Here is a 23,169-nt window from a genome sequence, read left to right as displayed (position 1 = left end):
CACTGTCAGAGAAGCTCTCCCTCTCCTTCTCATTTCCCCTCTTTTCCTCCATGCTCTGCATCCCTAGATTCCATTGCGTCCAGGGGAGTTTAGTTTGAGGGCACCTACAAGGTAAACTGAGTTTCAGACCATTATTCCTGCAGAAAGCACAAGCCCTTCCTGGCTGGCTGAGTGACTGCAGCTGCAGTGTCCAAGGACTCCTTCAGTCGATCCCGTTAAATCAGCACACGGTATCTATGTAGTGTCCTTTAGGGTGTACTAAAGCTTTTCCTTATTGGCTCCACAGACACTCCTAATGCAGAGATGATAATGGCACATAGCAGTGTGTCAGCACTGCTTGGAGAATTCAAACTAACCAACCCTTCTCTTTGGGAAGTCTAAATTGCTCACTGTTGTAGCTGTCAGTCCATCGTGTGAACCTCGCTTGCACATACTGTACTTTTTTTATTTTTTTTTTAAGGGAAAACGTAAATTGTGGTCTGTGCCTAATGTTTTCCTAGCACATGGAATAGGTCAATGCTACAGGGTTAAAAAAAACACTTGCTTTAAGAGAAACACTTCTGTGCCGTTGTTGAATAGCTGTTTGTTAGACAAGTGTTCTCAGAGGAGGTGAACAAGACACCTGTCTAAAGTTTAGTGTTAATTACAGGCCAAGAGCTTCAGTATTTCCTTTTGTACTGAACTGACTTTCAGGTCCACTGATGAAATCTTTCTGATTTTGCAAGGGCGCACATTAGGTTTGTGTAATAAGTTGCCAGGGGTTCAGATGCATGCCAGTCGATACAATATTTAAATTATGATTTTGAGCCAAATGTAATTTTCTTGGATGGTTATTGGCTTTTAAAAAGGACCCAATTATTGATTATTGGTGCCTTTTAACACTGCACTATTATTCCTTCTTTCACCAAAATGCATATGTAAAGATTGTGCCTATTACTTTTTGTAATGGAAGCTGACCACCTGTGCACACTTGTGGTTTGACTCTAGAGCTCCCTTAATTCTGTACTCTTTGTTCTGTTGAGGTGGTTCTGAACCCCTGTACATTTTTTTTAAACCTGTAAGAAAGTTGAAACAATGGAATAAAGTAGTATTATGTCTATCAAACCCAGCCTTGGCGTTAGTTCCCTGATGTCACCCTCTGTTCTCTGTGAAAATTCTTTTGGGTGAAGGATTTCAAATCCAGACCTCAAAGCTGCTCACCTGTCTAAAACTGCTGTCTAAAACGTTCAGATACCAGTTTCTGGCATTGCACAGTTTTCAAAGCAGGTTCAAACATGACTTCAGACATTCCTCGAGCTGAGCCGAGCTGTTGCTGACAAGCAGCTCTCGTAGATATTAGGGAAAAATAAGTCCTGTCCTTCGCATGGATCTGCTAATGCTCCATGTCTGCAGGAACGTGTCTGCTGCCTTCTTGTGACAAGTTGCTGTTTATTTCAGAAGGCTCTTTTTGGCTGACTGCTGCTCTGTAAGGTTGTGTAACCCTGGCTGTTCTTACAAACACAGCTTGGGTTCACTTCACTTTGTCATTAGTGTGTCATTGTGTCCTGCTCAGTAGGCCCTCGGTGTGCAGGGCTCAGGTGAGGAGCAGTGAAATACCTCATTTCTCACTGTTCCCAGGACTGCTTTCGTACCAGTAAAGTCATTTCATACCTGTGCTCCGGCGCTGGCCGTTTAATGCTTCTGCTTTTCATTGGCACTTTGGGGGACAAGTTTCGGTGGGACCTTCTGAAATTCAGGAGAAGGTCTAGGAAGTGCCTGAAGTTGAATTAACATTCCTCTCTACCATGTGGAGCTGTCAGGTGGAACTGGAGATTTTCTTTTCCCTCAGGCTGCTCTTGGAGGCAGAGAGTATACTAGAAATCCAATACCCTGCAAAGAACTTGTAGGTTCCAAGGTTCTTCACCCCCTTTTTTCATTTTTTTTTGTTGAATATTGTTGCTGCAAGAACATTAATTCACTTACCTGGACGCTGAATTTCAGCTGCTGTAAAATCACATTTCAAACTGTTCTCTATAAATCTCCTGGCATCTGTCAAATTATACATCCTCAGCAGACTTAAATATTGCTTTTCTTCTTGCTGTTTCCCAGGTGACAGGATTTGACCTGGTGCTTGGTCGCATGAATCTTTTAAATTTAGTAAGTGTGTTTCATTTTTTGGAAGTGTTTTCTGAACTCATGATTTAAAATTTTTACTTGAGGGAGGTTTGTTATTATTTTACTAATGCTGTCGGGGGGTTCCAGCTGGTGCTAAATTCTCTTCCAAAATCATAAGGCTGGGCGTTTTAGTGGATTAAAGGAGTCACAGAAATTCCAGTCCCCCGATCTGTCATTTTTGATTTACATTCTGTCATTATATGAAGTCTCATGTTTTTGTACAAAAATCTGATTAAAGAATGAGACTTTTAAAGCTGGCATTTGGAGTACACATCCCACTTTCATGTGCCTGAAGATCTTTTTGATTTGTGAAATACCTGGTAAATAGGTGAGCAGAGACTAACTAAAGAAGTTGAGAGGAAAAATATGTTGTTGATAACAGAGGTGATAAAAAGTAGGCATAAGAAGAAAATATATGTAAAATATTAAATGAAAAAATGAAGAGATAGACCTAATAGATAAGTAAAATAAATATATATCCAAACCCCTCCTTTTTGCAGGTAGTTTATATTGTGCTCTTGCATTTCTCTTGAATACTTCTGTTTGCAGTGCCCCAGAGGCAATGTCAAGGGCGATTGCCTCACCATTTTTGGAACCTCATGTCTATCAGCCTCAGGAAAAGTCCTAAAAATTGTGTGATGGCAGCAAAAGCACTGTCACAAAAGTAATCTTTCCTTTACCAAATTTGATGTGCTTCCTTATTTTCTGGAATGGCTAAGAGATTTTCTCCTTAAAATACTATTCTTTAAAGGGAAGAGGAATTGTAGTGATGAAAAGCACGTTGATGTCTTTTAAAAGTTTACTTATTGTCCTAAAGTAAGATATTTTTCCCCTTGCTTTTGCTTAAGAATCCATTTTGTAGCTGTACTTGGTCAAGCACGAGATATTGTGCAAGGTTTATTTTTGTACTGCCTCTGCTGAAAAGTTGAGAAAAGTTGCTTTACCTTTCACAGATACAGTTTAGGAAGACCTTTTAGAATTCTTGGTTTTGTGATTAATTTAAATTCATTAGTGTTTGTCAGTGGAATATCCATAAGCATACTTAGTTTTTGCACTCAACAAAAGTAGTAAAATGTCCTTTTTTGGGTAAATGACCCCAACGGTCGATATTCCAGTTGACACGGAATGAGGAGTTCCGTCATTATCGATCTCATCGCGGTGTGGAAGTACTTTCTCTTCCCGTGTGACAGTTGGAGCTAAACTTGTAAATACACTGAGGTTTTATTTTCTAAAGCTGGCGTCGGACTGCTGAGGATCTGTAAGTCCCCAAACCGCTGGGAATATCCCTTTAACAGCTCCCCAGCTCTGTTGCAGCGTCCCTGGAACACGATGGTCCTGGAGCTGAGTTTGCCAGGGAGCAGTGCCAGAGGTTCAGCAGGCCAGTGTTGCCGCGGGGGAGGAGTGTCAGTGAAGGTGGCAGTGGTCTCCCCAGCCATCCAGCAGGATCAGCTAATTTGCAGATCTTTCAATTTTATTGTTGTTGTCACCAAAAGGAGAAGTTCAAGTCTTTGACTTAATCCCTGTCACCTGTTCCCTCTGACTCCTTTTTTTTTTATGGATGCAGTAGTGCATCGTTTTGCTGAAGAACTGAATTAGATTGATTTGGTTGGGCTTTTTTGATTGAAATACTTCATGTATGTCATGTGAATGGCCAAACCAAAGGTGAATTTGTTAACAAGATGCCGATGAATTTCTATGCCTTTCCAGAAATGGCAGCATCACTGAGGTAGTTTTCCTGTCACCTGCAGCATTGCCTGGAACATTGCTTAAAGATTTTTGCTAACCAAATGGAGTTCACGTAATGCCTGATTTTCCCCCCCTGTTTTACATAGACATGTTTAAATTTTTTTAAAGTTATGTACTGAATTTATATACACAGGTCTCTGCAGTCATTTTTCATTTGTCAACAGAAGTCTTTGCCGTTACAACTGATGGGGTAAAAGTGATGTAGAAGGGTATTTAAGAGGAGCTTCCTTCCTGCAGACACTGATCTCTGGTGACCAGGGACAGGACCCCAGGGAATGACCTGGAGCTGTGTCAGGGCAGGGTCAGGCTGGATCTCAGGAAAAGGTTCTTCCCCCAGAGGGTGGTTGGGCACTGACCAGGCTCCCCAGGGCAGTGGGCACAGCCCCAAGGCTGCCAGAGCTCCAGGAGGGTTTGGATGATCCTCTGGGGCACCGGGTGTGACTTTTGGGAATGAGTCTGTGCGGGGCTGAGGGTTGGACTGGAGGATCCTTGTGGGCCCCTCAGCGATTTTTGCAGTCATTCTACAGTGCAATGATTCCCTTCCCAATCTAATATTTGGACAATCCTCTGGGCTCCGTGAGCTGTAAGTGCTGAAGGAGTGGGATGTGAATGGAGAGGAAGCCGTTAATGGCTCCTTGCCCCAGCACAGTCCCAAGAAAATACTGAAAACCCCTCACTTCTGCGTCCATAGTTTTTGTGGCCTCTTCTTTGTGCAAGGACTGTGAAAGGTAGGATGAATGTAAGGAAACTTTAAAGCTTTCAGCTGCTCTGACAAGTGGCTAAGAAAAGTGATTTCAGGCAGTAAAATCTTTGGGATTTTATCCCAGCCTTATGCTGACTGCTGCCAGGCTTAAACCTTTGGAGCAGGATGTGACAGCAGTGCTGAAGGATTTTCGTTTTAACCACTGTGAGATCGGTCTGGACAAAGAAGAGGTGATTGGGTGCAAAAATGAAACTTCTGTAAGTGCAGTGATTACCAGGGAGAAGAGTTTTGCTTTTCCTGAGTGATGTTTATCCTTCCTCAAAGCCCACAGTCTAAAGTTTACAGCTGGCAGTGTTAGAAAAAGGGACAGACATCAAGGTTTTGAGAAGGAGAAGCTCAGCTGTGTCAGTGTGAATTATGTGAGGGCACTTCTGCGTCTTGACAGAATTGCTCTTTGTTTCTTATTTTTCTTTAAGCGAAATTAGATGTCTTTTTTTTCCTTCTTCTGGAAGTTATTTGAATAAGCACAAATTCTTCTCATCATGGAGGAAGTCCATTTGTCTCTTCCAACTCAGCATGTTCTACAATCCTATGAAGTAGTTAAATGAAGGATAGGGTGGTGGTTTGGGCAAGTTTAACAGAGGGTCCTGGGAGAGAACCAAGTATGTTGCTTGTGAAACATGTACTCGGAATTTCATACAGTTTTGGCAGGAAAGTCTTTAAACATCTGTACAGGTGAGGGTTTCCAGTCCTTGTATGATCTCACCAGTGTTATTTATGCTTCTGCAAGTACTATTGACAAGTTCTTGTGTGACATCTAAATTTAGATGTGACCAGGCAAATTTGTTCTGCCCTGGGAAAGGCAGAACCTCCTCTTCCCTTGGCTGTTTGGGGTCACCATCAGCTCAGCACAAACCCATTTTTGGGTACCAGGATGAGGGATGTGCCTGCCCTCTGCTTAAACTCTTTCTCATGGAGTTAATCCTTCACAAAGGGGTGAGATACAGGTGAGGGCAGCAGTGCTTTAAACTGCCTCAGCAAGGGTTTTGCAGAGCTCTGTTTATTAGGGCTTTTAATGGTAAGGAAATTCATTGTCATTAAAGAAAAGAGAGATCTATGTGCTACAAGTAATGGGTTATTATTGGGTCAAGAACAGATTAGTCTGGTTTTCATCTGTGCCCTCAATAGGCCAACGGAGCCTTCCTAAGAATTTGACTGTACTCGGGTGGATTTTGGATGTTGCAGTTTTTATAGGGAGTTTTTACGCAACTGTACGTACAGAAGGGTTGTAAACAGTCATTTCATGGTGAGGTTTCAGTGGCAGCTTTTTGTTCATTTAGGGGCCTTGGGGACCACTTTGTGGCTCGAGTTGGAGAAGCGCTAAGGGTGTGCTAAAACTGCCAAAGCCAAGACAACAAACACAGCCTAGAAATGCAAGACCTGTATCCGCAACTTGTAATGTTAGATATTCTCCAGACAATATCTCATGTTGGCTTATGAAGGTGCCACACAGAAAAGCCAGAAATTAGCATGTAGTTCTGCTTATATTCGTTATCATAGTTAAATTTAAGATTTTTGATTTTTTGACTCAGGACTTCTGGAGAGCTTATTTTCTGTGATCTCTTACCTTGGGAACTTGCAACCAATTAATCATTTTCCTTTGCTGGCTGTGCTTTACTTGGTCTCTGGCTTTTGGGGTTTTTGAAGTTCAGTTTTAAATTTGAATTTGCAGTCCAAGTTTGCTGTTATGTAGCTGTGTTTTTCACTTGACTCACAGAGATGAAAACCTTCATGAGAGCACTGGAAAGATCATATCCTTGAAGGGAACTACATCCAGTCTGACATCTGTTTAGGCTGCTTTTCTTTGCATCTAAAAGAAGCGTTGCTGTACCTTGTTTACCAGATTTCAGGTGTCTTGGCAACAGCCTCCGTGACAGATGACAGGTTCTCCAACCTCTTCTGCTGGACTGAAACATTATTTACCACTGATTTTATTTGTACATGTTGCTAACTAAAGAAACTTTGTTTTGGTGGTGAATGGGTATTTTGGAGATACTTGATCTGTCTGTTGTATTTCCTCTGGTTCTGATGGCAGAATAGGGGGGTTATTGCTTAAGTGCCACTGGAAGTTTTGTCCACCTTATCCCTTTTTTGGGGAAAAGTTATGTCTCTGGTGGTTGGTCGTTGATACAATTGTGCTTCAACGATCATCTTATTTTATGAATTTCATTGCATTAGTAATGCCTGTAATTTGAAAATAAAAATCGTAACAAAGTGCTCTTGTAATAATGGTATTGGTTTTGTTTAAAAATAAATTTATACCAAGATTAAAATTCTTCCTATTGGTATAAAGAGATTTGAAATGTGATGTGTGTGAGGAGTACCTGTTGGTAATTTATTTTGGGAAAGACTTGGCTTTCAAGTGGCAGGAGAAATTCAGGAGATTAAATATAAATATTGGTTCTGAAGAAAAGCAGTCTTGGTTTTCATACAGTAACAAAATGAATTGTGTCTGTTTCCTCTAACTTGCTTATGGAGATGGTAGTTTAATGAGCCATGGCTTAGCAAAAAGTATTGAGATATTAGTAATTATAAAAATAATTATGAAAATTGTTAGAAGTCATCTCTACCATCACCATGGTGTGCCCAAGTGTAACTAGTCCATGTTAGTACAGCTGGAAGGAGTTCTGAGGAATGGCAAAGGGAGCTCCTCTTCTCTAGGGAAGAGTTGAAGTCTCTAGGATTTTCCATCCTAGAATAGAAAGTATTGAGGTGCAGGGGGAGTATGAGAAATCTGAGAGGTCGTGAGTGTCCTTGGGAAGAACTTGGTGTAATCACTCACTGTTTCTCTTCCAGGGAAAAAAAAATAAAATGAAAAACTGTGAAAACAAACTGTGTTTAGTGAATTGTGGGATGTATTGCCAAAAGAGTCTCTGCATGGCAGAAGCTGACATGAGTTAAAAATCAGGAAAATTCAAGGAGGAACAGAGTGTTAAGTGGTGTCCTTGTGCTTCTGGCCCAGGAGCCCGTGTGCAGCAGGTTCTCCAGGGCTGTGAGCCTGTATGTCCCACTGTGTTTGTCCTGTTCTTATCCTTATCCTTAGGCATCTGTTCCCATCTGCTGTTGCAGACAGAGTTGATACCAGAGGACCTACAGCATCTGCCCTTCCCTTCCTGCTCCCTGCCCTTGGTACATCCTTATTGCTCCTGTACTACCTCTGGATGTTTCTTTTCATACTTGGTTCTGTCAGGAAAAGAATGCCCAGTTTACCTCAGCTGCTTTTTCTGCATAAAATTGTGAGTGAGGAATAAACATCTGTGGCTGTGTGTCTTTGTGTGTGTGTGGAAGGTGGCAGTGAGAGAAGTGTCAGGATGATCAACTGTCTCCATCTTTTCTTGCTATGGAAGCAAAACACCTCCTGGAAAAGTACCAACAAAGCAGTTGTGAAGTTCTGATACCAAGTATTTAGGGGTAAACTTTTAACTTTTTAAAAAATTGGTACTGATGAGCCAAGCTATTTTATAGGCAGTCATAGCAAAAAGGGTTTCCTTAACCCTATTAGATACTGGGATTTTTTTAATTAAAACGGGATGCTGCAAAAATAGGATGCCTACACTAAGTTGGGTACCCCAACCAAGCTGCAGCTGGTTCAACAGAGCTCCAGCAGTCCTCTACTTCCTTGTGGCATTGGAAAACTTGTGGTATCAAACCAAGAGGTAAAAGAAAGGGCAGGGACTGCCATGGTGTATTCAAGGAGGAACAACCAAATCCTTGATGGAATTTCCTTGCCCTGACAGCCTGTTGTGGCTGATGACACATGACTTGTGGTGCCAACAACTAATTGGTATTTTCTCAAGTATTTCTGCAGTCCCCAAAGTTAACAGTGAAGCAAACAGCAAAGGCAACTACCTTTTAGAGCCGTGCTGAGGATCTTTTCCAACAACGCTGCTCCACTCCTAATTACAGCATATTATCTGTTTTCTGAAATAATATATTGAGAAATAAAACCAGAATTCAAACTAGATCTCTGTAGAAGTGGAGCTGATGTATTTACAGAGCTGGAAACAACTCTGCCTGTCAGCAAATCTCCAAAACTCCTGTCTCCTCACTAGGTTTTACAGAGAGCTGTTCCATCCTACTCTTTTCATTTTGTGATTAGATCAGTTAATTTGCCCCAATTACATCTCTCATTTGCTTTTAAAAGCAGTATCAATAGTCCTGTGAACAAAAGATGATTTGTTCGGGTCCTTTCTTTGTTGGGTTTCGGTGGCTAAATCATGAAGTGGATTCTCCACGTTCAGATGTGTTTTCCTGTGTTGCAGTTCTATGTACTCCTGCACCTTCAGGCTAACTTGACTTCTCTCCCTCTTCTTCCTTTTGTGGAAAAGATGGGAAAATGTCAGGCAGAATTGCAGCTTTGGATGTCAGTGTTGAAGTTATTTTCATGACTGAGTTTATCTTGTTCATTTTCTTAGAGTAGGATTTAAGTGAACTTGCAGAAGCCAACAAGACCATGGGCATTACTTCTTATAAAGTAATAATAATTTGAAAAACAATGTGCTGGTACAGAAAATGATGACATTTCATGTGGGTATTTGGTTTATATTGTAGTTTTGGGGTTTTTCTGTTACCTTATTGGAAATGCTCTTTAATTTAAAACACTGAAAAAGGAAGGTGTGTGGGCATTGGCATTTGTAACATGTCTCCTAACAATGTTTGCAGTCTAGAAACCATCAAAACTTGGCAATATTTTAATCCAAAAGCATTTTTTGCAGCCTTAAAATATGATAGCTTGTTATTATTAATTATTATGTACATTTTAGTTCAACCCTTCATTCCTGCTGCACAAAAATTCTTATTGCCTTCAGGGGAACCTGGGAATTGTGTGGAACTGATATGGAAAGCCCTAAACTCCTGTTTTTTCAGCAAGTACACACATGACTCATGACCTGTCCCTCCCGTAGCCTGGAGTGCAGCAGGAGCATTGTTAATGAAACAAGTGCATCTGTGTTTGTGTGCTCGGCTGGAGACAGTATGTTAACATATGTTCCAACAAACTTCTCATTTCTGTTAAAAAATACTGCTAAAAAAATTGTAGACCATGAAAGGGAAAAGAGGGAGAACACTCATCTCTGCTTTGCTGCGCTGCACTTCACATATTCAGTCTGTTTTTTGAATAAGCAAATCAACAGGCAGGATTTAAAAGCAGTATGATTTTTTTCCATGCATGTAAAAGTGCTAGTTCTAGGAATATTGTGCTGTATTAATTCACATGAGCAAAAAAGCTTTAAGTATAGATTGTTGTGGTAAGCACAGGACATCTCAAATGATGTCCTTAAATTATGCTTTTTAAAAACTTCTCTGTCTCACCTCTGAAGACTTTAGGTTAAGTTTTATTAGAGTTTCTTTGTCGAGCCCTCCCTTTCCCCCTAACTGTGTTGCTTTGATTTTTTTAATTTAGCGGCATATTGGTCATTTTTTCTTGAAGTGAAATATGACCATATGAACCTAGAAGGCATTAAAACGTTCCATGGCTAGATTAAAAATTGAGATTTAATCTTGATTCAGTCTCATTTTTGCTGCTGTCATCTGTTACTGTCCAGTTTGTCTGGTGGACTATTTGAACATCCAGGATTAGAGTTGGAATCTCAAATGCTGTAGGGAGTATGTGGGGTTTTCTTATGGAAAATGTACTTTTCTATTTATGTAAATACCAATTGTCCTTTAACTGTTTACTGTTGTGTAGGACCAGTGAGATATTTTGCTGGCTGCTGCTACAAGGAACCTATTTTCATCGTGAGAGAACTTTTCTCGTAACTGAAGGTTGTTGGTCACGCTTTAATTTATTATTCTGCTGCCTTTATTGTCCACAACAAAATAACCTCATGCATATACATCAAGGCCAGGTTGTGGTTTGTGCTGTTAGAAGTGGCCAAAATGATTTATCTTAGTTCAGTCTCTTCAGTTCTTTCTGGTTCTTTGCAGCAGCATCTCTGGTAGTGTTGGAGTTGACCTGCTTTCTTATTAATCGTTTTCTTTCAAAATTAGGGCAATATTAGCATACATTGTGTTATATTTAGATTTCACTCTTCTTGGAGTTCCATGAAATTAGATTTGAAATGGGAATTCACTATTTTGTGCCACGCATTTGTATCCTGGCTTGGTAACTATTCCAGCCTCTTAGACCTGGTTCAAAAAATTGGTGGCTCTGAACCCTAATTATAATACACTCATAATATTTGCATAATTTTAGTTTTAACACTGTCACGTATTGGCCTCATAAGCCACCAGTGTGCCTGTATCAAATGTGGATAGAGCCTTCCCAAATCTTCGTTCGCGAAGCCCAGCCATGAAGTTTTAACACTTAGAAAAACTTAGCTCTAACATTAAACTTGGGCCGAGCTGTTTACTTCTCCTGACAAATGAGTAGTTTTGATAAACTAGCGTGATTGAAAACTCGCTTTCAACACGGGTAGAAAAGGTACTTTTTTTCCATTTTCATTTGTATCTTGGTCTCTTGTTTTTAAAGATTTGGATATCGATCAAGTGTATAGTTAGAGGCCTCAGAGTTCACACTCATTACGGGTTAGAGAACTCCCAGGAGGTGAATCTCTGCGTGGGAAAAGGCACAAATCCATCCTGAGCTGAGGTGAAGGAGGACGTCCTTCCTCCCCACCCTGTCACATGCAGAGATACCATCTGGGAGCAGGGATGAATTCCAGATGAGGCTTGGAGCTCTTCCAGTCGGTGTTCCCGAAACCTTGAAGTGAACAGGACAAAGCGAGAAGGCCTTTCCCCAGCACCAGTACTTTCAATGACAGGATGGTTTTTAAAGCTTTAATTCCCTCCAGTCAGGGTGGGGTGTTTTGGAAAGGTGGAAATTTGAAGTGTTTTTAAGAACATTTTGCTTAAAACCTTCTGTCTTATTTGTGAGTGTGTTTCTTTGTGTGTTGTTATCAAATATTGGCTTCTGGAGCCATGGTTTTTTACACTTCTGATTAGTTAATTTATCTCTCGCAGTAGGACGGAACATGAAGGACCTCGGACAGTTATCTTCACCTTTACTAGTTTTGATTTCTATAATTTTCTTTTTTTCCATGAAAATAATTTACTGAGACCCGTGAAGAGGAAAATTATTTAGAAAAACCTCTTAATTTTTTAATTACTAAATTTTTAATAATTACTAAATTTTTATTACTAAAAATTACTTAGAAAAAAAGAGAAATTTTTTTTATTCCTTTTTTCTTAAATGGTTTTAAACAGCCGCTTTTCCTCTTGGTTACACATTCGTATTTTTTTCTTGAAGAAAATACCTGATGATGATCCAAATTTGATCTGTTCTGGCACCTTTTCAGTCTGTAAATTTATGTTCATTTTATATTCCTTAAGCTTCGGGTAGTATTTTTTCATATTTCAGGTATAAATTCCCTATAAATACATCGAATTAAAACAAAACCAAGGCCCCAGATTATTAAGATAAGACCAAGAGCTTCTACGTAATTTTACACTTCTTGATAGTCCTTGTTTGTCTCTCTGAGGTTCCCTTTTCCAGGCTTATCAGTAACCTCCCTGCTCCTTCTTCCAGACCTCAGCAGTATAAGGAAGATGCCCACGGGGTTCAGATCTTTAAATATAAAGCTCATTCTCAAGTGGCTTTTAGAGAGGCAATAAATAATCAAGAATAACTTGGACTTGGGGTGACAGAAATGATATATCATGGATTTTAGAGCTTTGGATATTGTGATCTTTTTGGAGATGCAGCAGAGACACAACAGCCGTTGGAAAACGGAGGGGTTTAAAGACTCATTTGAAGCTCCTAAATAGACCTGACCTGATTTTTCGGGGTTGCTGAGCAACCCAAAATCTCATTCAGGTAACTCAACAACTGAGGATTTCCTACTAAAACAAGTAAATAATCTCCACAGATAGTCTGTAGACTTACTGGGATCTGAAATTCGATCATTTCCTTCTAACTCAGATGATGATTTTTTTTTTTAGCTAAGTTAGGGATTGCAGCTATTTAGCCTAAATCTACTTTGTTTCTGATTGTTGTATGGCCTTCCTGGAATTGATGCTTACACTGACAGAAATACTATTATCAACTAAGTCTGATGGATCCATCAACATAATGGATTGTTTTCATTCCTCCTGTCTTTCATTCATTTATATATTTTTTCATTCTATTTATTTTGTCATTCTTCTCTTTCTGATTCTCCCTTTTCCATGTAGTTTCAGTCAGGTGCTTCCAGGCTTTTCTAACCAGTGCTCCATGTTGTCCCAAGAGCGTCCTGGATCGAAGCAGCAAGAGAGGAAGAGCTGTTGTGAGAGGGGACTGAACTCCTTGGAAGTTTGAATTCTTTTCAGAGGCGCGCTTAGGGAGTTCTTCCTGATAAAGAGGAGTCAAATAGCACATTTTCTACTACTGCTTTTTAGTTTAAATTCAGAATTACAAGTCTCCAGGGCATGAACAACTAAGAGAAAGCAGTTGCAAACCAAATATGTTTTTGTTGATCAAAACCTATTTCCAAGATTCAGGTTTCTGCTCCAAAAAAGAGATTTTAACTGGATAAAAGAACTTGGGTGAAAGGTTGAACAAGGTGGGGATAAATGAAGTCAAAGGAAACAAATGCTTCAGCATTTCTTTCACAGTGGTGGCACCAGTTGCACCATAACTAGGAGAGCTTGGACTTGCTGGGCTGGGTTTCCATTAAATTAATTTTTGATTAATTTTTGTGTTGTTAAACTCAGCAGTCCCACTTTGTGCAGTGTCCAGGATGGGTGATATTGTGGGTGACTTAAAGTGCTCTTCATCTAATAGATAAGAAATAAAATAGGAGGTAACAGGTGGGTAAGAATAAATCACATTTCTGCTCTGTTGCAACAGACTATGTTTCTTTTCCTCTCTGTTTCCATCATCCAGTAGAGAATTTTTGTAAGTTCTTGCTAATGCCAAGAAGCAAACAACATCCATTCTTCCACTGTGTTTTTTCCAATTCCACGGTTTGTGTAACAAAACAATTATGTTAGAAATAAAAATTTTCTTGGAAGTTGGCACTGCTGCGTTTGTATGTGCTATCTTATTTGAGCAATAATCACTGGAAAACAGGATGAGAAGAGTATCAGCCAAAATAGTTGTTTGGGAACACCTTGTTTGCTTGGCCCCTGGGAATTCTTGGTGTGAGGCAAAACTGCACTGGAGTGATCAGGAGTGATCAGCAGCATCCATTGCCTGAGGAAGGAACCAGTGTCTGCAGTGGGGCAGGGATGGGATTTTGTCCAGGTGAAACGATGCATTTTTACACACACAGTTTTAGAACTGCACTTCTTAATATTGTCCCTACCAGCCACACAATTCCAGGCTTTTATGGGAACTCTGAGTTAGGTGGCTCCTTTTAAGGAGGCACTGGGTGAAGAAGGGCTTTGCTGGAATTGGTATTATTGTTTTCCCAGCCCATATGAAGCAGGACTAGAGGACACAGCCTCAAGCTGTGCCAGGGGAGGAGGTTCGGGCTGAACTTCTGCTTTTGATGAGGCTGCATTTTCTAGAGGTCAACTCCAAACATACCTTACCAGAAAAAACAGCAAGAAAAATCTTACACTGACAACAGTAGCAAGTTTGTCCCCATAAAAATAAGTTGAAGAATCAGGAGAGCAATGTAATATTTTAAAAAACTGTATCCTGGGGTCAGCAAGCCTGAGAATGTGCCTCTGTTTAGCAGTTCCCTTTGTTACAGCCACTGTTGTAAAATCTGCCAGATGCTGCATCCTTTGGCAGAGGTGCCTGCGTGCTCTGGCTGCACTGAGTTTCATTCCCTGACTACTATATAAGCAATATATTAACAACTTCTTAATACCACCCTTGCCACACTTCCCGTGCTTCCAAGTACGGTTATTTATTCAAGCTTATGGCATTTTTAGGTGGAGAAAAAGATATGAGTAGTACCCAAGCTATATGGACAGGGCAGCAAAATTCTAGGAAGAGTCTGGGTTGTTAGTGCAGGAAATACTGTTTCTCCACTACATTTGGCTTTCTAAAGCCTTAATAAAAGTAGCAGGATAATTCTAATACTTACATGGATGTGAATATGGAGCCTTAAATCCCTGGTTTATACGAGTGTTGTAGCTTTGCTTACGGGAGGGTTATGTGAGCGATAAATTGTACCGAGAGTGTATTTCTGGAGAACAAAGTGGGGATGAATTATTAACTGTAAATAAATGTACTACTTTGAAGCACTGTTTGTAGTGTAAGTCATGATGCTTTATTCAAAATAGGGAGCTGAGAAAAGCTGTTAGTGTGAATAGGTATCCCTGTGAGTGCTGGGATGATGTTCCCCAGGCTCCTCATGCTGCAGATGATGCCCATTACAGCCCCCTTTACTGTCTTTTTGTAGAAGCAAAGCTCTCAGTCCTGCCCTCCCCAAAAGAACAACTAAATCCTTAAAGTTATCAAGGAAAGAGCAGAATGAATTTGTTTTAATTATGGTTAAAACACAACTGACCCCAAAAGTTAAAAAAAGAGATCTGTGGGCGGGGGAGTGGTTGTGGTCCTCTTTGTGAAAGAGGTTGTGGTGTAATGTCACTGTGTGAGTAATTTGAATCTTAGAAAAACAACAAAAGTGAACGATGAAGAAATTTATATGAGTGCAACTTACTTGGAGTTACCTAAATACCAAACAGAAATGTCTACATAACAATGCAGAGGAAGGTTTTGGCCAAACTTTAAAACAAGAGCACTTTTGTCAAGGATTTTAACCTCCCACGCTGCCTCTTCTGAAGCCACCAGGACCACCCCCCTCCCCGAAAACAAAAACCCCAAATGTAGTGTTCCAGCCTTGCAGAAATAGCAAGGTAGGTTTTAATAAGTAATTAGTTACTTATTCATAGGTACAGGTATTTCCTTTGCAATCAGTACTGGGCAGGGCAGATTTGTAGAGAGGCAAGGAAGAATGTGATTCAGTGAAAACACTAATTTTGAAGTAATTTATTTTCTATTTCTGACCTACTGTTGTGTAACAATAATTAAATGAGCAACAATTAAAAGTGCCAGGTACCTTTCCTTATGTGCCAGTGAAAATTGTGTCCTGCTGCCCCTGGCCATGGATGTTGAACGGAGGTACAAACTGAGGGAAAGCTGGAACCCACAGAGTAGGTGGGAAAGATTCATTTCCATAAGAAATGAGGCTAAAAATACATTTTAATGCATCGCTAATAGTGATGTATTGGTGAGAGCAAGTTTAATGAAAAGCTGTCTCAGGCAGTTAGGGGAAAACGTTGTTCTGTAATTGGGCACTGAAAGCAGCCTTGGGATTTGTTGCAACAAATACCAGGGAGCTGACAGGATAAAGAAGAGGTCACAGAGTGCTGGTGAAGCTTTTACAAACACATTTGAAACAGAAACAATACCCGTGAAGGCTTCCAGTGACAAGGTGGTGTGTGAGTGGTGTCAGTGCCAACATTTAGTCACTGCTATTAAAGTTACTGAGACAGAACATGTTTTCAGGAGGTAGGGAAAGTTTTGTAAAGCCTGCTCAACCAACTCAACAGCAGAACACTTGAGAGAATAAAGAGAACGGATAATAAATAGATTGAAAGTGGAGTGCATGGCAGACTGTGTGAAGCACTGTGTGAGGAAGTCCTTGCCCTCTGCACCTTGCTGTCTTAGCTGTGGGTGCAACACTTTCCAGTCTACAGAGAAGAAATTTAAATTATATTCTTCACTTATTCACAGTTTTAAAAAAGCTTGGGACTGAAGACAGAAGAGGAGACACAGCCTGAGTAGCCTGATAGTTTCTCGTGTTACCAAATCCTGTTGTTGCTCTGCTGAGGAGCACTGGTGTGAGTGAGGCCCTGGAGAGCGTCTGGTGCCTCCTGTGGCACTTGCCATGTCCTTGTCCATGTTCCCAACAAGGCAGCTGATGGGGCCTCCAAGCCGTGCTGGGCACTACTGTGGGGAGAGCGGGGGGATGGTGAGGATGAGGATGATGGGGGCTGTAGAGAGTTGTCCTTTATCTGAGGTGGTTGTTTAGTCTGGCCAAGAAAATAGAAGGAAGATGTTGCAGTGTAGGCCCGTTGGAATGCTGTCAGGCTACTGCTGAGAAACCAAAGGGAACAGAGGCCCTGTACCTGGTGAAACCAAGGAGGTTCCTTTCAGTATAATTTTCTTAAGAAGGGGCAGGAAAATGTATCAACTTCAGTTTACCTTAATTTTATGACTTTACGTCAGTAACCATTTAAAGTAATTTCAGTTTTCCTTGGTTTACAGTTTACACCATCAGAATGTCAGTAGACTCTGCAATGTCTCTCGTCTTCATTTCTTGTCTAAACCATCTACATTCCTGGTGCACTGTGTGGCAGCACTGCTTCTGTGCCTCTGTCATTCCCAGCAGTGTAGGTGCTCGTAGGCAGAAGCCAATTAGAGACAGTTACTTCTTCTGAATGCTACTGTCTAAAAAAGATAACCTTCATTCCTGTGAACACTGGCCATATTTAATGCACGTACTCACTGCCAAGAGATTTAACCACAGCTAAGTGGAAGTGACACCTGTCTGCCTTAAGAAAGGTTTTAGCATAAAATGTTCCAAATCCAGTGACAATGGATAATGTTCTGTATGCTAAATGGGTATGTAGTATAGTCATTTGTCTTAATTATAGTCAGTCATTTTCTCCTTGCAAGTCAAATGTTAATATAGTTTGCTTTTTACTTTTTATACTACTCAGATTCCTTTAGTATCTACCACGTTATATATATATATATAAATATAAATATATAAAATACACAATTTAAGTAAAGCGTTACAAGTGTTTCATGAATCTTAATAGTTATCTCATGTTTTCCATTTGTGTTAAGAACGTTTTTCTTACTGTGTTCAGTAGCCTGCTGATCTTGTTCTGTAATATGTGGATCTCTTATACTTCTGATTCTCCATCGTGCCAGGAAGGAAGATATTTTGCGATGGATGCATGGAAGCCCAGTTGTTTGACTTAGCAAAGTAATAGTATTTTGTGTTAAAAAACTAAAGGTAAAACCCAAGAGTAATGCTGATTTAGAGCCCTGCTCAGCCAGACCGTGTGGAGAATACCGACGGCAAATGGAGCCAGAGCTGCGTTTGTGCTGTGCTGCTCACATGGAGTGAAATGGGGCAGAAACCCCATTGCTATGAGGTTGGAATTCTTTTATTGCTGACCTGGAGGAGTCACAAACAGAGAGAGGAGATCCCAGTGAGGCTGCTCCAGAGACAAGAAGTAGCTTTCATGGGGCAGGCAGGTGGGGTTTGGGTAACATGCTCCCTCAAATGGAATGTTTCTCGGTGGTTGCACAGAAACAGGCAAATGGTGATGTGGTAAATGATACAAAAATTGCTACTTTGGCTGCTGTTTGGAGTGAGGGATATCTTGAATCTCTGTGGAAGTATATGCAAAAAATAAATCTTTAGATAATGATGGATGTTGTTGTGTTTTCTGTTCTGAAAAATTGCAGGTAGTTTTTCAGTTTTCTAAGCAAGGCCCACGTTTTTGGTGACTGATCTGCTCAGTTCCAGTACCCAACATGGGCCATAAGCATTGCTGTTCAAACTGAAGTGTTTCTGTTCAATCCTTTGTTCTGTTTTTTGTGAAGGATGAATGGAGTTACATCTGTGTGAGTCAGTGCACATTTGGACTCTGCTGGTTGGGTGTGTATATTGTGGTTCCCAGACTGTACAGGTACTAATCAATGTAATTAATTTACTTTGTGCATTGCCTTACCAGCCCAGGCTCTTGCCTTACTCCTGCTCCTTTATTTGGGGTTTAGATTCTCTTAGACGTGTATTTGCTAAGAGGAATTATTGGTAGAAATTCTGGAAGGGTAGGGTCTCAGTTGAGAGTTAAGGGAAAAAAACTAACCTTGCTTTTGTTTCTTTGCTCTTCTAAAAATATCTTCTTCCTTCTCCTCACTGTTGTGAGAAATTAATTCAGCCCATTTGCTTGCCCCACCTCTGGTGTGGGAGTGGGAGAAGTCTGTCTTGGTAGGATTTACTTACATGTCCACAGTCCTTTGGTCAGGGCTATTTGCTGTTTCTGCTATTAGATACTTAGGTAGAAAGGTTTGGGGTTTTTTTATTTGCAGGACCTAGATGCATTCTTCCTGCTGAAAAATATACTCTCTGAAAAAAACTCTATAAATACATTTACATACCCATTTTATAAGGTACAAACTCTGTTATTTTTCTACATCTACACACTAAACCCATTCTGCATATGATTTTATTACTAAAAACCAGAGGAATTGGAATCCACAAGGTCTGAGCATGTATTAAGGCCTTGATAAAAATATGTATTTTGGGAGTTAAAACAAATAGTTATTTGATTTTATTTGCAAAGGATAAACAGGATGAAACATTTAGTGATGGAGAACCGTGCATAGCAAGAGGAATGCTGTTCTTCAGGAGAAGTTGTCAGTCTCTAATTGCAACAATTCCTAAATAATTACTGAAAAATCATAGAAGTTTGTCTATAGCTTTCAGTAAACACTTTCATTTTACCAAATCCATCCATAACTAAAAAGCAGAGTAGAAATATAAACAGATTATCAACTGTCTGCACTTTATTTGTGTCTGTTGGTCTCTGTTAATGTCAAAGAGATGTATGTTGTGGTGTTAGCAGGTCTGACATGAATTACTTTCAAATGCATTCCCTTTGTCCTGATTCCCATCTCCTGGGCCTGAGCCCTGATAGAATTACTGCTCTTTCTCCTTGAAGGAAAGAACCTTCAAGAAAAGGAGCCTGCAAGCTCGTTATTTTGCAGCCTTGTGTTTTGTCTCCACGATGTTATTTTCATGCACTTCAACTTGATTTAAAATGCAATTTATTTATTTTTGTTCCCCATTTATATTTTGCTTCTTTCTCTTAAATACAAAATCTTACTTGTGTGTTTGATGCATATAATTTCTTTAAGACTTTCTGTGTTGGATTTGAAGATACTGATTTATCTAAATTTAGAGTTGAAATACAGCATATTGTACATACCATTGTCTTTTAATTGTAGGGAGTGCTGAGCAATTTTTAGTTCTTACAAAATCAGGTTCCTATTCTTCAAATGTGACCAATTATCTAATAGAATTCTTTGTGGGTGTGGGTTTGCATGGATGTGGCACAGCAGGTAGTGACATGCAATCTCCTTTTTCAGGAATATGTATTGTACTCCTAAAGTACCAGCTGACAATAGCTGCCAAAATTAGGTAGAAAATTGAGAGTACAAAGATATTTGAAGCAAAAACCTAAAATCTTGCCTCAGATTTGTAAATGGGTGTCATGGTTTGAGAGCTCCAAAATCCAATTCCCTAGTCCAAGTCCCCCTCCCACATCTCAACCCAGTGTGAGGGGGGTTTTCCAGACACCACACGAGACTCAGAGTGGGGGAAAGGGAATATATATTACAATGACTGTACAAATAAATACTACAATACATTATATACAATCTTAGCTATCTTGACCATGACATAAAAGTATTTACAATGGATCAAATCTCTTCTCCCCTCCAAATAAAAGTCCAGGAGGGAAGAAGGAAAAGATCCCTTTCCACTCTCAGAGCAGCAGTGTCTTCAGGGCAGCAGTTTATCTCACTCTCTTCCATGCAGCAGCTGTAGCTGGATCTCTGCCAGTACACACCAGGGGTATCCAAGCCCTCTCGGCCACTCATCTTCAAGCGAGGGTCTTCTTCCGTGGGCTGTTCACCCGGACACAGTCATTTCACCACGGTCATACCATGAAGCGCAGGGGATTCAAGACCCTTTGCAGAGCTCCTGTGCTCTGCCTCAAGCAGCGGGGGGGCCAAGGTCACTGTCCACATTCCTTCTCAGAGCTTTTCAGCTCCTTTCTGCAAGTGCTGTAGCACTTTAAGACTCTTTCAAGTAAGAGTCCATCATCCTCCTCTCTCTAGGAGGGGTCTCCAAGGAGTTTGGGGTTTGTTTTGTTCAGTTCTTACCCCAACTTCCTCTCTCTGTGTAGAGCCTAGTTCTCTCTCTGCTGCTGGCTCTCTCTCTCTCTCTCTCTCCCCTTCCAGGAGTTCTCTCTGTGTTGCTGCATGCCTGTCGTTGTTGCTTGGTCTTATCTCTTCTGGCTCTCTGCCACCGTTTCTCTGGTCAGTGCAGTTCTGCCACTGCTGCTGCTGCTGGTGGAGAAGCATCCCCCAGTTTTCTAACTACAGGTACTCAGCCCAGTCTTACACTGTTCCAAGTCTCTGTAGCCCCCAACCGGGGGCTGGGTGGGGCTGGAGCCCCCAAGGGGCTCCTACTGCTTCTCCTCGTGTCTTTCACAACATGGCTACTTCTTCTACAACAACTACAACTACCTTCTCTTCCGTTCTGCTTGTGATATGTTTATATTTTGCAAAAGCACTCATTGGGTAAAACTTTAAAGGTCACCACCCCCTGGGGTTTTACCATTTTATAACTTCAGGGGGAAAACTGTTTCCCCCCACCACAATGGGCATCAGTTAAAATCTGGTGGTGGACACCGTCATGCCTCTTCTCTTGCCCCATTTTTAAGATTCTCTCTGCTCTTGGCTAATATTTCAGATCATGAGGTCAGTCTAGCAGTGTTTTGAAGAGCTCCATGCACTCAGACATTTTAGGCTTCTTAAGACTGAATTTTTAGAACATAAACAGGATTAGCAATTGCGGCTGCCCAGGGCAGTGGTGGAGTCGCCGTCCCTGGAAGTGTTCAAAAGGGGTGTGGGTGTGTTAGATTTACTCTCATCTCTTTCTCCCATCAAATGAAGGTGTGCTTTTCCCTCAGGAACTGAGTAGGAATGTGTCACACCAGCGTGGCTGAGGAATGGCAAAGCTCTGGCTCCTCTCTAGTGTCTCCCCACCAGTTTTTTCTTGCCCTTCAGCACTGCAAGTCAGGTTCTGTTTTCCAGTATGGAATTCAGAGTACAGTTGTTTAAATATCATGTTAGAAACTATAAAAGCAACCTAAAAATGAGGAAAAGCCTTTAAAATGTAATTGTACCTAGTAGTGATCTCCTAAAAGCTGCTCAGGACTACGTGTCATGAGTCTTTAATTACAGACGTTAAAAGGTTGGTACTTATGATTTTCCAGATGACTGAAGGCATTCAAAGCTTTTCAAGTCTGTGCCGTTTCTCAACTCTCCTCCCACCTCTGTTTGTTCATTCTCCTTTGGTCGCCTCAGTGTGTGAGTCAGGGAGAGATGAAAAGAAATAATTATCAAAGCAGAAGAAAATGGAATGAACCAATTAGATATTTTTAAAAAATATTGTCAGGATTTGAGCTATGCTTGGCATTCCTTTAGCTCTCCAGAACAATGGAGGGTTGCACTGTATCTTGAGTTAGCACATGTGTGCAAGTTACACAATGCTAAGAATATTCCTAAAAAGCACTTATTGATCCAGCTCAACATGTGTAAAAGAGAGAAGTCTTTCAAATCAAACAGCGTGATTTTTTTATGTTTTGGGATCTTTGCTCCTTCATTATATTCTTCACCTTTTAGACTTGTGTTAATAGACTCTCTACCAAGATTTGGATTTATTACAAAGAGTTTTTCATGGTAGTAGATTGATTTTTTTTTTCTCCCTCCTTCATCCATCATTTGACTCCCCTTGTGATGATAGTCTGCTTTCTTTGAATGTTTGAGGAAGAGCTTAGAGCCGCCTTTGAGTGCTCGCTGGGGAGGATACGGAAGAATTGGATTAAATTTTGTCCTTGGTTTAAGAAGGATTTAAGTGGATGTTTCTCATGTCTCAAGGTCCTAGCTTTGAGGCAAACAGCAGATGTGAGATGGGTGTGCTCTGCTTCTCTTGGTATTGTCTGCCATCGGGCTTTAAAAAAGCGTAAGGGTTGTTTGGCCAGGAAAAGCCCATCCAAAGATGGCTCTGAAACCTTGTCAACACCTTTCCTGGAAAAGGAAACTTTTGAAAGAGCTTTTGACATTTACTTCCAGTTCAGGTGCTGCTGGTATGTGTTAGTCCATGACAGTTCACTCATTTTTTCCCTGTATGCCAAGTTTTAGGTTAATTTTTGAAGTGTTTGATGTAATCACTCTCTTGGTTCTTGTTGGGCTGCGTCTCCTTACATTGCCAGTGGGCAACTTTTCCCTTCTTTCCGGTGGGCTGCTCTCCTGCCTTGTTTCAGCATCTAGGTGTACAGTTGGCCTGTCTACAGAACAGAATCACAGAATCATTAAGGTTAGTAAAGCCCTCCTAGACCATCAAGTCCCCCCTGTGCCCAATGCCCACCTTGTCACCCAGCCCAGAGCACTGAGTGCCACAACCAGGACACCTCCAGGGGCGAGGACTTCACCACCTCCCTGGGTGGAAGTGTTTAACAATCCTTTCCATGAAGAAATTCCTCCTGGTGTCCCACCTGAGCTTCCCCTGGCACAGCTGGAGGCCGTTCCCTCTCTTCCTGTCCCTTGTTCCCTGGGAGCAGAGCCCGACCCCCCCCCCGGCTCCCCCCCTGTCAAGGAGAGGGACAGAACCAGAAGGTCCCCCCTGAGCCCCTCCTCTTCTCCAGGGGGAGTCCCCCCAGCTCCCTCCACTGCCAAGGCCACCACTGCCCCATGTCCCCAA

The 23,169-nt window shown here is 41.0% G+C and overlaps 1 protein-coding gene across 6 annotated transcripts in view; it reads left to right on the top strand.

Annotated features, from left to right (window-relative positions):
• RABGAP1L (RAB GTPase activating protein 1 like) overlaps positions 1 to 23,169 on the top strand; it is a 234,381-nt gene that overhangs the window by 77,361 nt on the left and 133,851 nt on the right. The window lies entirely within an intron of this gene.

The sequence above is a fragment of the Manacus vitellinus genome, unplaced genomic scaffold (genome assembly GCF_001715985.3).
Source record: "Manacus vitellinus isolate BGI_N305 unplaced genomic scaffold, ASM171598v3 scaffold_68_pilon, whole genome shotgun sequence".
Lineage (NCBI taxonomy): Eukaryota > Metazoa > Chordata > Aves > Passeriformes > Pipridae > Manacus > Manacus vitellinus.
Note: the sequence above shows the minus strand (reverse complement) of the source record. Positions and strands in the feature narration are given on the sequence as shown.